At 38.9% G+C, this 11,553-nt stretch overlaps 1 protein-coding gene across 2 annotated transcripts in view; it reads left to right on the top strand.

The window, feature by feature from the left end:
• PLCB1 (phospholipase C beta 1) overlaps positions 1-11,553 on the top strand; it is a 638,677-nt gene that overhangs the window by 317,159 nt on the left and 309,965 nt on the right. The window lies entirely within an intron of this gene.

Below are 11,553 nucleotides of genomic sequence, written 5' to 3'. Positions count from 1 at the left end.
ATCCCAACTTTGCCATGATTAATAACTAGGCATTTTCTCAGTCCTCTCTTCCTTGTGGGCCTCTTCAGGAAAAGCTGACGGAGGAGGTCAACAGACTACACCTCCCATCCACTTATAGAAGTAGATTCTCTTCCCGGGGGTAATTTCTTGGCACAGAGTTGGCTGAGGTCATTTCTTAAATGCTATCTTTATTGCTGTAACTTGGCAATTGATCAGAGAAAGACTGTGGTAGAGTGGATCCTAAGTTAATGCATGAACCCTACAAAATATAGTCATTTGTGTAGTATCAAACTTTTATATTCATAGTGATACTTTAAAAATTAGCCTCCATTCTCATTTTATAATAATGCTGAAGGATAGGCAGCAGCTATCTTTTTTTTTTAATTTAAAAAATTGAGGGGGTGGTGATTAGGTTTATTAATTTATTATTAACAGAGGTACTGGGGATTGAACCTAGGACCTTGTGCATGCTAAGCATGCACTCTACCACTGAGCTATACCCTTCCCCAGATAATATCTTTTCCAGGTAAAAGAACTGAGTCAAAGGGACTTGCATAAGTAAAAAGTAGCCTTACAGGGTCTAAATATACTAAGTCTGCACTACCTTGAAGATATTAGGAGCTTGCTTGACATAAAGTTGTAAAGGACTATTATGATTACAGGGAATGTTATATATAATATATGTGTGTCTGAGGAATCTGATAAATAATTATACATTAGTTGTGCTAATGAATTTAATTGCTTGGAAATGAAAGGGAAGATCTACGAAATTTTTATTTAGGCTTATGCATTTTATGTAGAAAAAACATTGAAATTTGGAAGCAGATAGCAAATCTTCATCTTCTTTTGTGTATAACTGCTGCCCATATATTAATAACAAAATGTTTGAAATATTTTAATTTATTAAATGCATTGTCGAATATTTGAAATACACATATGATATTTGTTACTGAACTTAAAAATGTTATATGAGGGTTTAGGTAAACACCATCTGTCTAAAAGTAATTTTAGAAAGTAATTTAGAAGATAATATTTTGAATACAATTCAGGCAACAATTATTAAATATGTTTTGAGGAGAAAAGCACTGTCCAATTTACCCATCTTATATTTGGCATTTTCTGAAAAACAAGATTTTTTTTTTTTTTTTTTAGTTTTTGAAGGCTACTCATAGCAGTTACAAGCCAATTAATTATAAAAGATTTAACCATGGACTCAACCATAGAATGGATTGGTTATGACTGCTGGATTATTGTTTTAGATGATTTTATGTAGATCCAAGCTTTACTTTGACTTACTGATGATGACAGTGATTATCTGTGTGAATGATCAAAGAAAAAAAAACAGCAACCCCATAAGATTAATAAGATATTTTTCTTGAATATGTTTGAATAAATAAATAAAGTATGGAAAAATATCTGAACTCCTCATGAATTTTTAAAATCAGTTAATAAATAGTAAACAGGCAAGAAGCTTAACTACAGAAATTGTCTCATTTATTAGGGAGTGTTTCTCTTTAATCACTGCGTTCATTTGTTCATCTGGTGCATAATATTTTACACAGGCACTTAAGATCCACATTTGTCTTTTTATGTGATAATGACCTTCTACATATTTTTTAAATTCTCGGATACTGTCTTTTAGGAAGATAATAAAGTCCACAACAAAAATCTATTGTTGCAATAAACTAAATGCCAATGGAAATATTTCTTTTATAGGTTATTTTATTTAACCTTCAAAATAATACTGTGAAATTGGTTCATTTATTCACTCCACAAATGTTTATTTAGCAACTAATAAGTATGAACTCCTTCTAAGACCTTGGGACAGGTGGTGACATAAGGCTATCAAAGACCTCTGCCCTTACAGGGATCACGTTCTTTTAGGGGAAGAAACATCCAATAAAGAGAACAGGTACAGTTTGTGGCACGTTACCAAGGACATGACTGCAATAGTGACCAACCCATGGATAGCAGGTGCACTTTTACTGTATTGCAACTACCCCAAAATGTAGTGACTTAAGACAATCCTTTCTTTAGGCTTGTGTTTCAGCTGGTTGCAGCTGCCTTAGCTGGGTGCTCTGCTGATCCAGGTCAGGCTAAGCTGACCTTGACTGGAGCAACTGATGGGAGTGCTCTCAGCTTCCAGCTCAGTAGGATTCTGGGCGAGTGTGTCCTCAACTGCGATGCTTTGTGTCTGCTTCCTATGGTATCTCATCCTTTGGGAGCTGAGACCAGAGTCTTCACATGGTGGGGGTGGCAGGGGTCCCAAGCGCTGCAAAGGTCATTGGAAAAGCTAACGGTCTGGCCTTGGTTTCATTCACCTGAGTCTACACTATACACAAATTGATCAGATTATCCACAAATCTTCCTCCAATCACTTGTTAAGGTGAAATCCCAGGAGGAAAATGAAACTTACTCTGCTGATCAAGTGACATTAGTGAGCTTTTCGAATTCCACCCTCATGCCAAGATATATGTCTGTCAAATTTTGAACCAGTATGTGATTTTCATTCAGAGAGAAACTATTTTACTATGACCATCCTAATGAGTAAGACCTCCCCGGTACCTTAGGAACTTACGGGATATTTCAGGGAAGGGTGAAAAAAATAATAAATCTGAGAAAAAATACAAGGATTGCTGTTTTCATAATATTCTCCTGCTTCCTTCTTTTGTACACATCACAGAGAGAGGCTTTCTCATCTATTCACCTGGCCTGTCAAACACTGATGCAATATTAAAGCAAAACACTGAACAGGAATTCCATCAGGGGATTTCAGGCCACTCCGCAATTTTTGTTGTTGTCATAAGGAAGCCAGAAAGATATACAGACATACCTTGCAGATACTGTGGGTTTGGTTCCAGACCACCCAGTAAAGTGAATATCGAAATAAAATGAATCTCACAAAGATTCTGGTTTCCCAGTACATCTCCAAGGATGCTTACTTAGACTATACCATAGTCTATTAAGTGTACAGTATCACTATATCTAAAAAACAAGGTACATGCCTTAGTTAAAAAAATATTTAATTGCTAAAATATGCCAACCATCATCAGAGCCTTCAGTGGGTCGTAATCTTTTTGCAATGGTAACATCAAAGATCATGGATCATAGATCACTGTAATAAATATAATAATAATGAAAAGTTTGAAAAGTGGTAAGAATTTTCCAAAATGGGACTCAGAGACATAAAGGGAGCGCATGCTGTTGGGAAAATGGCATCGATTGGCTTGCTCGACACAGCGCCATCACGAACCTTCAATTTGTAAAAAGACGACAGAGGGCAATACAAGGTGATGTGCCTGTACAGAATCAGTGCCAAATACTTTGTATCAAGTGCTCAATGAAGAGAAGATAAAGAAGGCCGTCAAATAGCAGGGAACCCTGTTACTAAACTCTGGTCCACAAAATTTATAGAGTATTTTGGTTCTTATTTAAATTCGTGTAATATGTGCCACCATCTCGTCTTCAAAATCTATCATGTCAAATTATTTCAAAGGATTGACTCAACTCTCCTACACTTGTAATAAGACAGTGGGTATGTAAATTTGCTGCTTTGTAATAAAAATAGGAATGCACATAAAATTAAATTGTTGTGGAGGTTTCTATGTGATTCATAAAGTTTTTCTCTTTACTGGTATTTTTTCATTAATTTACTCAACAAATATGTATTACTTTCTTATTATGTGCCAAGCATTGTTTTTGATGCTGGGGACACATTGATAAGTGAGGCAGGTGACGTCCCTGCTCTATTAGATGGACAACTCAGTTCTTCGACCTTTGGAAAACAACCTGCTGATGTTTTTAACAAAAATCACAATCCCAGAAATTTACTAAAGGCATTCAGAAAAATTGAATTAGGTCCAGTATTCTGGTGAGGTTTTTCTAATCGGTTTGTTCCTTTAGGAAGAGGTGAAACAGCTATAAATCAGTCCATGAGGTATCAGGAAGCTAAAGAAAAAGAAGCAGAGTACATAGGACATTTTAGAGACCTTTAAATTCTCCTCCCATACAAATCGGTCTCTCGAGGATTCAAGTATCTTTCAACCAATACAACAAATGTTTGAGTATGGGTTCCGTATACTATTCTAGAATTTAGGATTATAAGGATAAGGAAGATATATGAGAAACTGGCCCTGCCTAAAATGCTGACATCTTTGCTGACGTTTAGACCTGCTCCTTTGGGAAAACCATGAAATGGCAGGGATCACAGAAGTCAAGCGGAGAGTTCACCGTGTGTGCAAATAGCTGAGTCTTTAAGTATTGCTTTCTTCTGCAGTTCAGGAAAGTAAACTATTACCAGATCTTTACTCCTCATCTTTATTACTCATCTCGTGTTAGTGACTCCAAGCCCGTGTGCAGATGTCTTTTTGCCTGAAACCAAGTCCTGGAGTCACTCACTATCTGTACGGCCTTGGGCAAGTGGGTTAACCGCCCTAAGACTTCAGTTTCCTCTGTAACACGGAATTCATGGGCTTGGCCGGAACCTGCTGGTAGGGCGATCATGAGGCTTAAATGGGATCACGCCTGAAAGAGTTTACGACAGCGCCTGGAGCATCACAAGGAGTCCCCAGAGCTTGGCTGCTGGTATTCCCATCTGTGTTTGTATTCATATTTGCATTCGTTCTGTTTTATGTGCAGAAAATGTGCCACTGTATCCTCGCGTAGCCTGAAAGAACAGTGGGGAAGGTCTTCCCCTCTGTTTCTTGCCCTTAGTTCAGGGCCCAGCCCCTCCCTCACAGCGTGTGTTCTCTTTTTGAGATTTCTGAAGTATCCTAGCAGTTCACGTGCAGACAACCCGCTGAGACACCTGAGACCCATCCCAGGCCCCCATCTCTGGCCCCCAACCCCCACTGTCACACTGCCAGCTGGCCTAGAGAAATGCTCCGTGGTAACACGGACCAGCCAGACAGAGGCCATGTTCCATTCACCTCCTGGGACAGATCACGCCTTTTCCATGTCAAAGACCAGCCTCTGCCAAACCAGATCACTTGGCACAGTTTCTGACTCCAAATTCCCATCTTCGCTCATTTGCTTAGTAACTCCCCTCTGGGCAGCCAGCCAGCCTGGGAGAGATGGTGGACCGTGCCTCGCACACCCTGGAGGGTGTCTAGCATGGTGCCTGGGGCGCCCCGTGTGCGCCCCCTAAAGTGCCCTTTGCGTTGGAAGCAGAGTGCGCCCCAGCCAGGTCACCACTGCTCTGCTTGCCTCCGGGGGCTTCTGAACGCTGTCCCACCTCCTGAGGCTGCTCTGCAGGGAAGACTTTGCCAGCTTGCTGCATGTGCCACCGAGCTACCGAGCAGCAACCCTGGCCCTGCGAGATTTTTCCACCTGGGTCCAGGGAGGTGTCATTCTAGGATAAATTCCATGCCATTGTCTTATCCTGCTACGTGACTCTTCTGTGGAGCTGAGTCTCCCCTAAAGTTTGTGACTTTGGCTTGACATGCCTAGTCTTAATTTAGTATTATCATGTACTTTACAAAGCGTGTCCTTTTAAAAAGCTATTACAAAGTGTATCATTTGCTGCCATTTTTGGAAAAAAAATATCTATACTTCGAATTTCTTTTGCTTCTGTTATGCCTGTATTTTATTTTACTTCCCCCAAGGTGGGTACTTTTTGCTAAGGCCTGAGGACTGCAATTCAGAAAAAAAAAAAAAAAAGAAACATAAAAAGAAATAAAATGTATAGTTAACAGTTTCGCTTCTTTTGTCAAATGAATTTAACTTATATATCTTTTTTATTACTAAGATTACTTTCCATTTTTAATGGATATAATGACTACTGCATAAAAAATGCTGTTATGAACACTTAAAACTAAAATGAACAGTGTTTCATAAAGATAGTATAACGATTAAAATATATATTCTTAAAGCAGTCTAGAAAGGGAAAATACTTGACATGAACTATTCTGACATTTAAATCTTTTCTTATCCCTGTCAGCATTGTCACAGTATGTGATAAAGATAGTATTAATAGCCATACTTTTTCTGAAAATTAATTTTCTAACGTCTTTCAATTGACAGGCAGATGGACATGTTTTCAGTTTGGAAATCTTTTATTATATTATTTGCAGAGACATTAATATATTTAATGTGTCCTTGTTTGGAGGAAATGAAGTGCTTCTTTATTTTCTGATACATTGACTTGCATTTAATTAAGTACAGTTTTTTCCTTTATCAATTGAGCCTTTTCATAATTCTTGTTATTCTTTGAACAACTGCATTCTCATAGATTAGAAAACATTCATAGTTTTGGTTAATAGTAACTCTGTTGTTGGTTCTAAGTAGTTTTGCAAATGCTAGTCTCCAAAACTTGGGGAAGATACTTTGTTCTGTGTGCTTCTTGGCAGAGTCCTTAGAATATTTGAAGGTAAATAGTTGTACAAAACTCCAATCCCAAACAATATTTTACCATTTTGTTGATAATTTCTAGAGGGAATACATTTGCAAAATTAGTTTAATTTTATTTTTAGCCCTGCATCTCATGTTGTCTTTCCCATCTCCTTTCCCCAAGTCATAGAGGGGCCATAACCTTGAGCAGATTGAATGTCCTCTTCTGTTCAGTTCCAGCTAATCGCCTCTGTCCCATAACGTGGGGCATGGTTGAACAGGAGAGAGTGTTGTGGTCCTTCCACTGACCAACCATGTGCTGTGAAATCTTAGAACCTGAGCTGACCACTGTCTGGACAATGACGAAACGAGACCCACCTTCAACGTCAATATGAAGATCAAATTAGTTGATGGAGGGGAAGGCACGTTGGATAGTGAACCACAAAAGCCACCAGTCGTGGTAGAATACCAAGAAGTAATCTCTCAAATCCCCAGTCTGCTGAAGCAATCTCCAGCACACCTCCAGCAATCCAATGTGTCCAAACTCCTTAGACTACCATTCAGATCTTTAACGATGTCTGGTAGTGGCTCGAAGCAGCTCTTCCTTCTCTCTCTTAGACACGCTGCCCTGCACGTGGTTTTTCCTTTCCCTGGGCTTCCTAGCAAGGTGCCTCTGCCCTCCTCCTACACACGATTCAACGTCATCTCCTCCTTGACGTCGCCTCTTCCCTTCACCTCTGCTCATTTCTCTCTTACCTGAAGGACCAGCGGGCACTCTATCTGCTACATGAATATACGCGAAACATACTTCACAGCCCAAATCTTCAAGAATATCCACTTTTATCACTTCGTCTTTCTTTCCTATTGAACTCTGTACAGTCACATGGACAATGTATTGGGTGAATATGGAGAGAAAAGAGAGTTACTTTATTTCTTATATCCCACACTTTTAATCAAGTTCTGTTGGGTTATTTTCCCTTTCCCTGGTAAACTGCAATGATTTAGGTTGTTAGTCACATATTTACGAAGTCTCTTTTTTAAAAGATATTTCAGAGGGGGAGGTTATAGCTCAAATGATAGAGCGCATGCTTAGTATGCATGAGATCCTGTGTTCAATCCTCCGTACCTCCTCTAAAAATAAAAACAAATGAATAAATTACCTCCCCCCGAGGAAAAAAAAAAGATAAAAGATGCTTCATATGACACTGTATATAGTATACTACCACTAAAATAAAAATGGAAAGTCTCTGGAAGCATACATGAGTATAACAAAGAAAAAAAACGTAGGAATTGGGGTTTAGGACTGGGCTGATAGAATCAGGGGTTGGAGGGTGGGGAGGGTGGGGAGGGTGTAGTTCAGTGGTAGAGCGCGTGCTTAGCATGCATGAGGTCCTGGGTTCAATCCCCAGTACCTCCATTTAAAAAAAAACAAACATTAAAATGAGAATCAGGGGTTGGAGAGAGACTTTTCACGGCATACTTTACAGTTGTTGGATTTTGAATCATGGGAGTATATTTCTTATTTAAATATTAAATAACTTAAACATTTAATGTAAACTTTTAAAATAAGAGAGTCAAGTGTGAAAGTTTCAGTCACTCAAATAATCTGTAAATTACCTGATTCCTTGCAGGGGAGAAATGAATGCGGCCAGCTTTGTCACTCTTTCTTACCCTTGTCTGTTTTTCCCGCCTTGCTCCATGTGACGCTTCTGACATCTCTAGGGCTGGAGCAGGGACAGGGAGAAGAGTCAGGGGCATAAAGGTTTTACTTCAAAGGCATAGTTTTAATTGGGTATGAACAGAAGAGCTTCATACAAAGCATATTTCGCAGTCAAGCTCCACTGCAGGTGAGTCCCGCTGTAGATGGGCAGGCGCTGGGCTGGGTAACATCTTCACTCCAGGTCCCGGGGATGGACCAGCTCCCATCGGTTGCTTCAAATTGCTGTGCCTGTCACTGTGGCAGAAGGAGAGGGCAAGAAACAAATCATGTGCTGGTTCTTAAAGTGCCCACCCAGAAGTGACCCAGGCCACTTTAGCTGATGTGTGTCCTTGGTCAGAACAAACCACAAGGCCACACCTAACTTCATAGTGACAGAAAGCTGTAGTACCTCCATGTTTCTAGAAATACCAAAAATAATGGCAAATGCACTGATAAATGTTTTCTGAGAAACATAAGTCAAGAGTGCAGTTCCTTTTACATTTTAATTTAGGTGTGATCTAAGTCCCAAGATGTTTTAGGTTACATGTGAAATTCACGTAACTAAAAAAAATAATGACCATGCCTTAAGTTCACCTCCCCCCATCCTGGCCACCCAGACTTTCTCCTCTTTTCTGTTCTTGTTTTCTTTCCAGTTTCTCTTATCTTTTCCTCTGACCTCACCCTGAAAACACAGTTTCACCTGTAAGTCACCAGAAAAACAAAACAAAACAAAACCCGGGTGCCCTCTAAGATATTTGATGCCCCAAATATATTGAAAGCGGGGTACCACTGAATTGCCTAATCTTGCCAGTGTGGTGTTGAGAGGTGGGCAGTTGGGCCCTTTGATAGCTTTTCTCTCCAGAAGGAAGATACAGGGTAGTTCTTATTGCGACAAAGAAACAAGAAGCCTTTACTCAGGAAGGACCAGTGGCACTTCTTGCCCTACGCGTCCATCAGCGGTTCTGCCAGGGCCATTTCCTCTTCTTCCCTCTGTTGCCTCCTCTCTGAGGGAGCAGCAGGCTCTCTTGAGACTCTCCAGCTTGCTCTGACAACCCACGGTGACAAAGTGGGAAGCACAGGCCGGGAGGTAAGGGATGGATGTCGGTTTTAGTTACTCCGCCGGAGGCATTTTGAATTAACGCAGTTGGTGACTACAGCAGCGATCAAATGCTGATAACCTTCTCCAGTTAGTGGAGGAAAGGAGTAGAGACAATTAGAATCTACTAATCCGTTTGGTGTGTTTCAACCAAAAATCGAACAGCCTCCGATACCTTTGCAGGGACGGATTTCTCATTGCGGTATCAGTTGCAGTGCTCCCTAAAATAGATTCCATTTCGCTAGATGTGATGGGGAAATTTTCTGAAATTGTCAAACTGCTCAATGCGATTAACTCTTCTCCGAGAGACCACTGGAAATTTTAGCATCTAAAAGAGAGAGGAGGGGAAATACAGTTGGCTCAGAGGCAATCCTTTGGAGCTGATAATTATGCCACATCTGTTTGGAGAAACAAGTTGGCCTTTAAGAGAGTGAATGGGATAACAATTTAATTAAAGATGGGCTACATTACATGCAAATTACTTGCGATTATTATTGAAGAAATCTGTTAAAACAGACAACTGGAAAAGTGCTGTTTTCCATTTTTCTTGAGGGAATAACACTGACACAGCAGGAGAATTTACCTTGCTTTTCTGGATGTAAGTTTTAGCTCCGGTATGTGGATTGAGAGCACTGCACCCAGTCGGTGTATTTTCCTAATTTCTCTTTCCTTCTTTCTTCCTTAATCAGGTGTTGGTCCTTCATAACTTGGTTTAAAGTAACATGCAGGCCAACAGCATTCTGTGGTTTTCGGTCGCCTTCTTTGGTTTGCAAGGATTTTAGAAACAGTCGTTTGCCTTTAAAAAAATGAAAAGCTTAATTAAAAAAAATTGTATATTAGCATCTGGCCAGTAATTCTAACCTGGTATTTTTAGTTTTGTGGGCTTGAAACTACCTGAACTGAGATTCCTTACTAATAAGAAATCTTTTTCTCTCCCCAGTTATTGTCTTTGAGCTACTAGAAGGCTTATCAGCAACTCATTCTTTCTCAATGTTGGATAATATATATCAACCTTTTTGATGGGATTGTCTATACCGAACATGGAGATTTCATATTTTAACATGCCAAACAACTAACAAAGAACTTCTCCATGGATAATGAACTTAAAAATTACACATTTTCACAGACCGAAGCACATCTCAAGAAAAATCAGCTTTAATGAAGCTACAATTGTAGCTGTGTTTAAAAGGACACTAGGTCCATTGCAGATCAGAGGATATTTGTTGTCCAGTTTACCATTTGCCTAAGATTTTAAATTTTTAATAGGATTTTATTATTGAAATTCTGTCTTTAAAGTAGCTTTAATAAAACTGCTATTATTTTTAAAAATCTACTTCTTAGTCAAAAACCTGTTAGTCTCACAAGTGTCATGGCTTGAACAATAAATTGTAAGGTCACATTGGTCACACCAGATAGAAATTTGTTGACTTCAGTAAATTGGAGGTTACTTCATGACTGTCATTATCTGAGAGAGTAACTGAGAAGTAACAGTTGACAAAATCAGAGTAAATAATAAGTTGCAAATCCCTTAGGAGAGGGAAAGTTCTCAGGTGCTCCATCAGCAGTAAGGAGTGATCAAAGTCAAGGTGGAATGGAATCAGCAGAGATCATTGTCCATCCAGAGGCCAAGAATCCATCAACTTAAGATTCACACCAAGAAGCAGGACTTAATGGATATCAGAGAAATAACAGATTTGGGATGCAGGCAATGAAAATTTGCTTACAAGTGAGTGGTAAGCTAGAGCTGCCTCACAGGGGTAGACATTGGGGTATTTATTTATGTATTCATTTATTTCAGTATTTTTTATTGAAGTGTAGTCTGTTTACAATGTTGTGTCAATTTCTGGTGTACAGCACAATACATCAGTCATATTGGAACGTGCGTATATTCGTTTTCATATTCTTTTTCACCATAAGTTACAAGATATTGAATATAGCTCCCTGTGCTGTACAGTATAAACTTGTTGTTTATCTTTTTTATATATATTAGTTAGTATCTTCAAATCTCAAACTCCCAATTTATCCCTTCCCACTCTCTTCCCCTTCAGTAACCATAGTTTGTTTTCTATGTATGTGAGTCTGTTTCTCTTTTGTAAATAAGTTTGTCTTTTTTTTAGATTCCAGATGTAAGTGTTATATTTTAAAGTATAGTTGATTTACAATGTTGTGTTAGTTTCTAGTGTACAGCATAATGATTCAAGTTTATATATATATACACACACACATATACATAGATATATATGTATATGTGTGTGTGTATATATATAATCCCTTTTCATATTTTTTAATTAGTGAAGTAAGCCAGAAAGAGAAAGAAAAATACCCTATGATATCACTTATACGTTGAATCTAAAAAAATGACACAAATGAACTTACGGGGAAGACTGGTGCCAGAAAGTTGGATAGAGAAGTCAATGCAGCAATTATAAAG

The sequence above is a fragment of the Vicugna pacos genome, chromosome 19, assembly GCF_048564905.1.
Source record: "Vicugna pacos chromosome 19, VicPac4, whole genome shotgun sequence".
Classification (NCBI taxonomy): domain Eukaryota; kingdom Metazoa; phylum Chordata; class Mammalia; order Artiodactyla; family Camelidae; genus Vicugna; species Vicugna pacos.
Note: the sequence above shows the minus strand (reverse complement) of the source record. Positions and strands in the feature narration are given on the sequence as shown.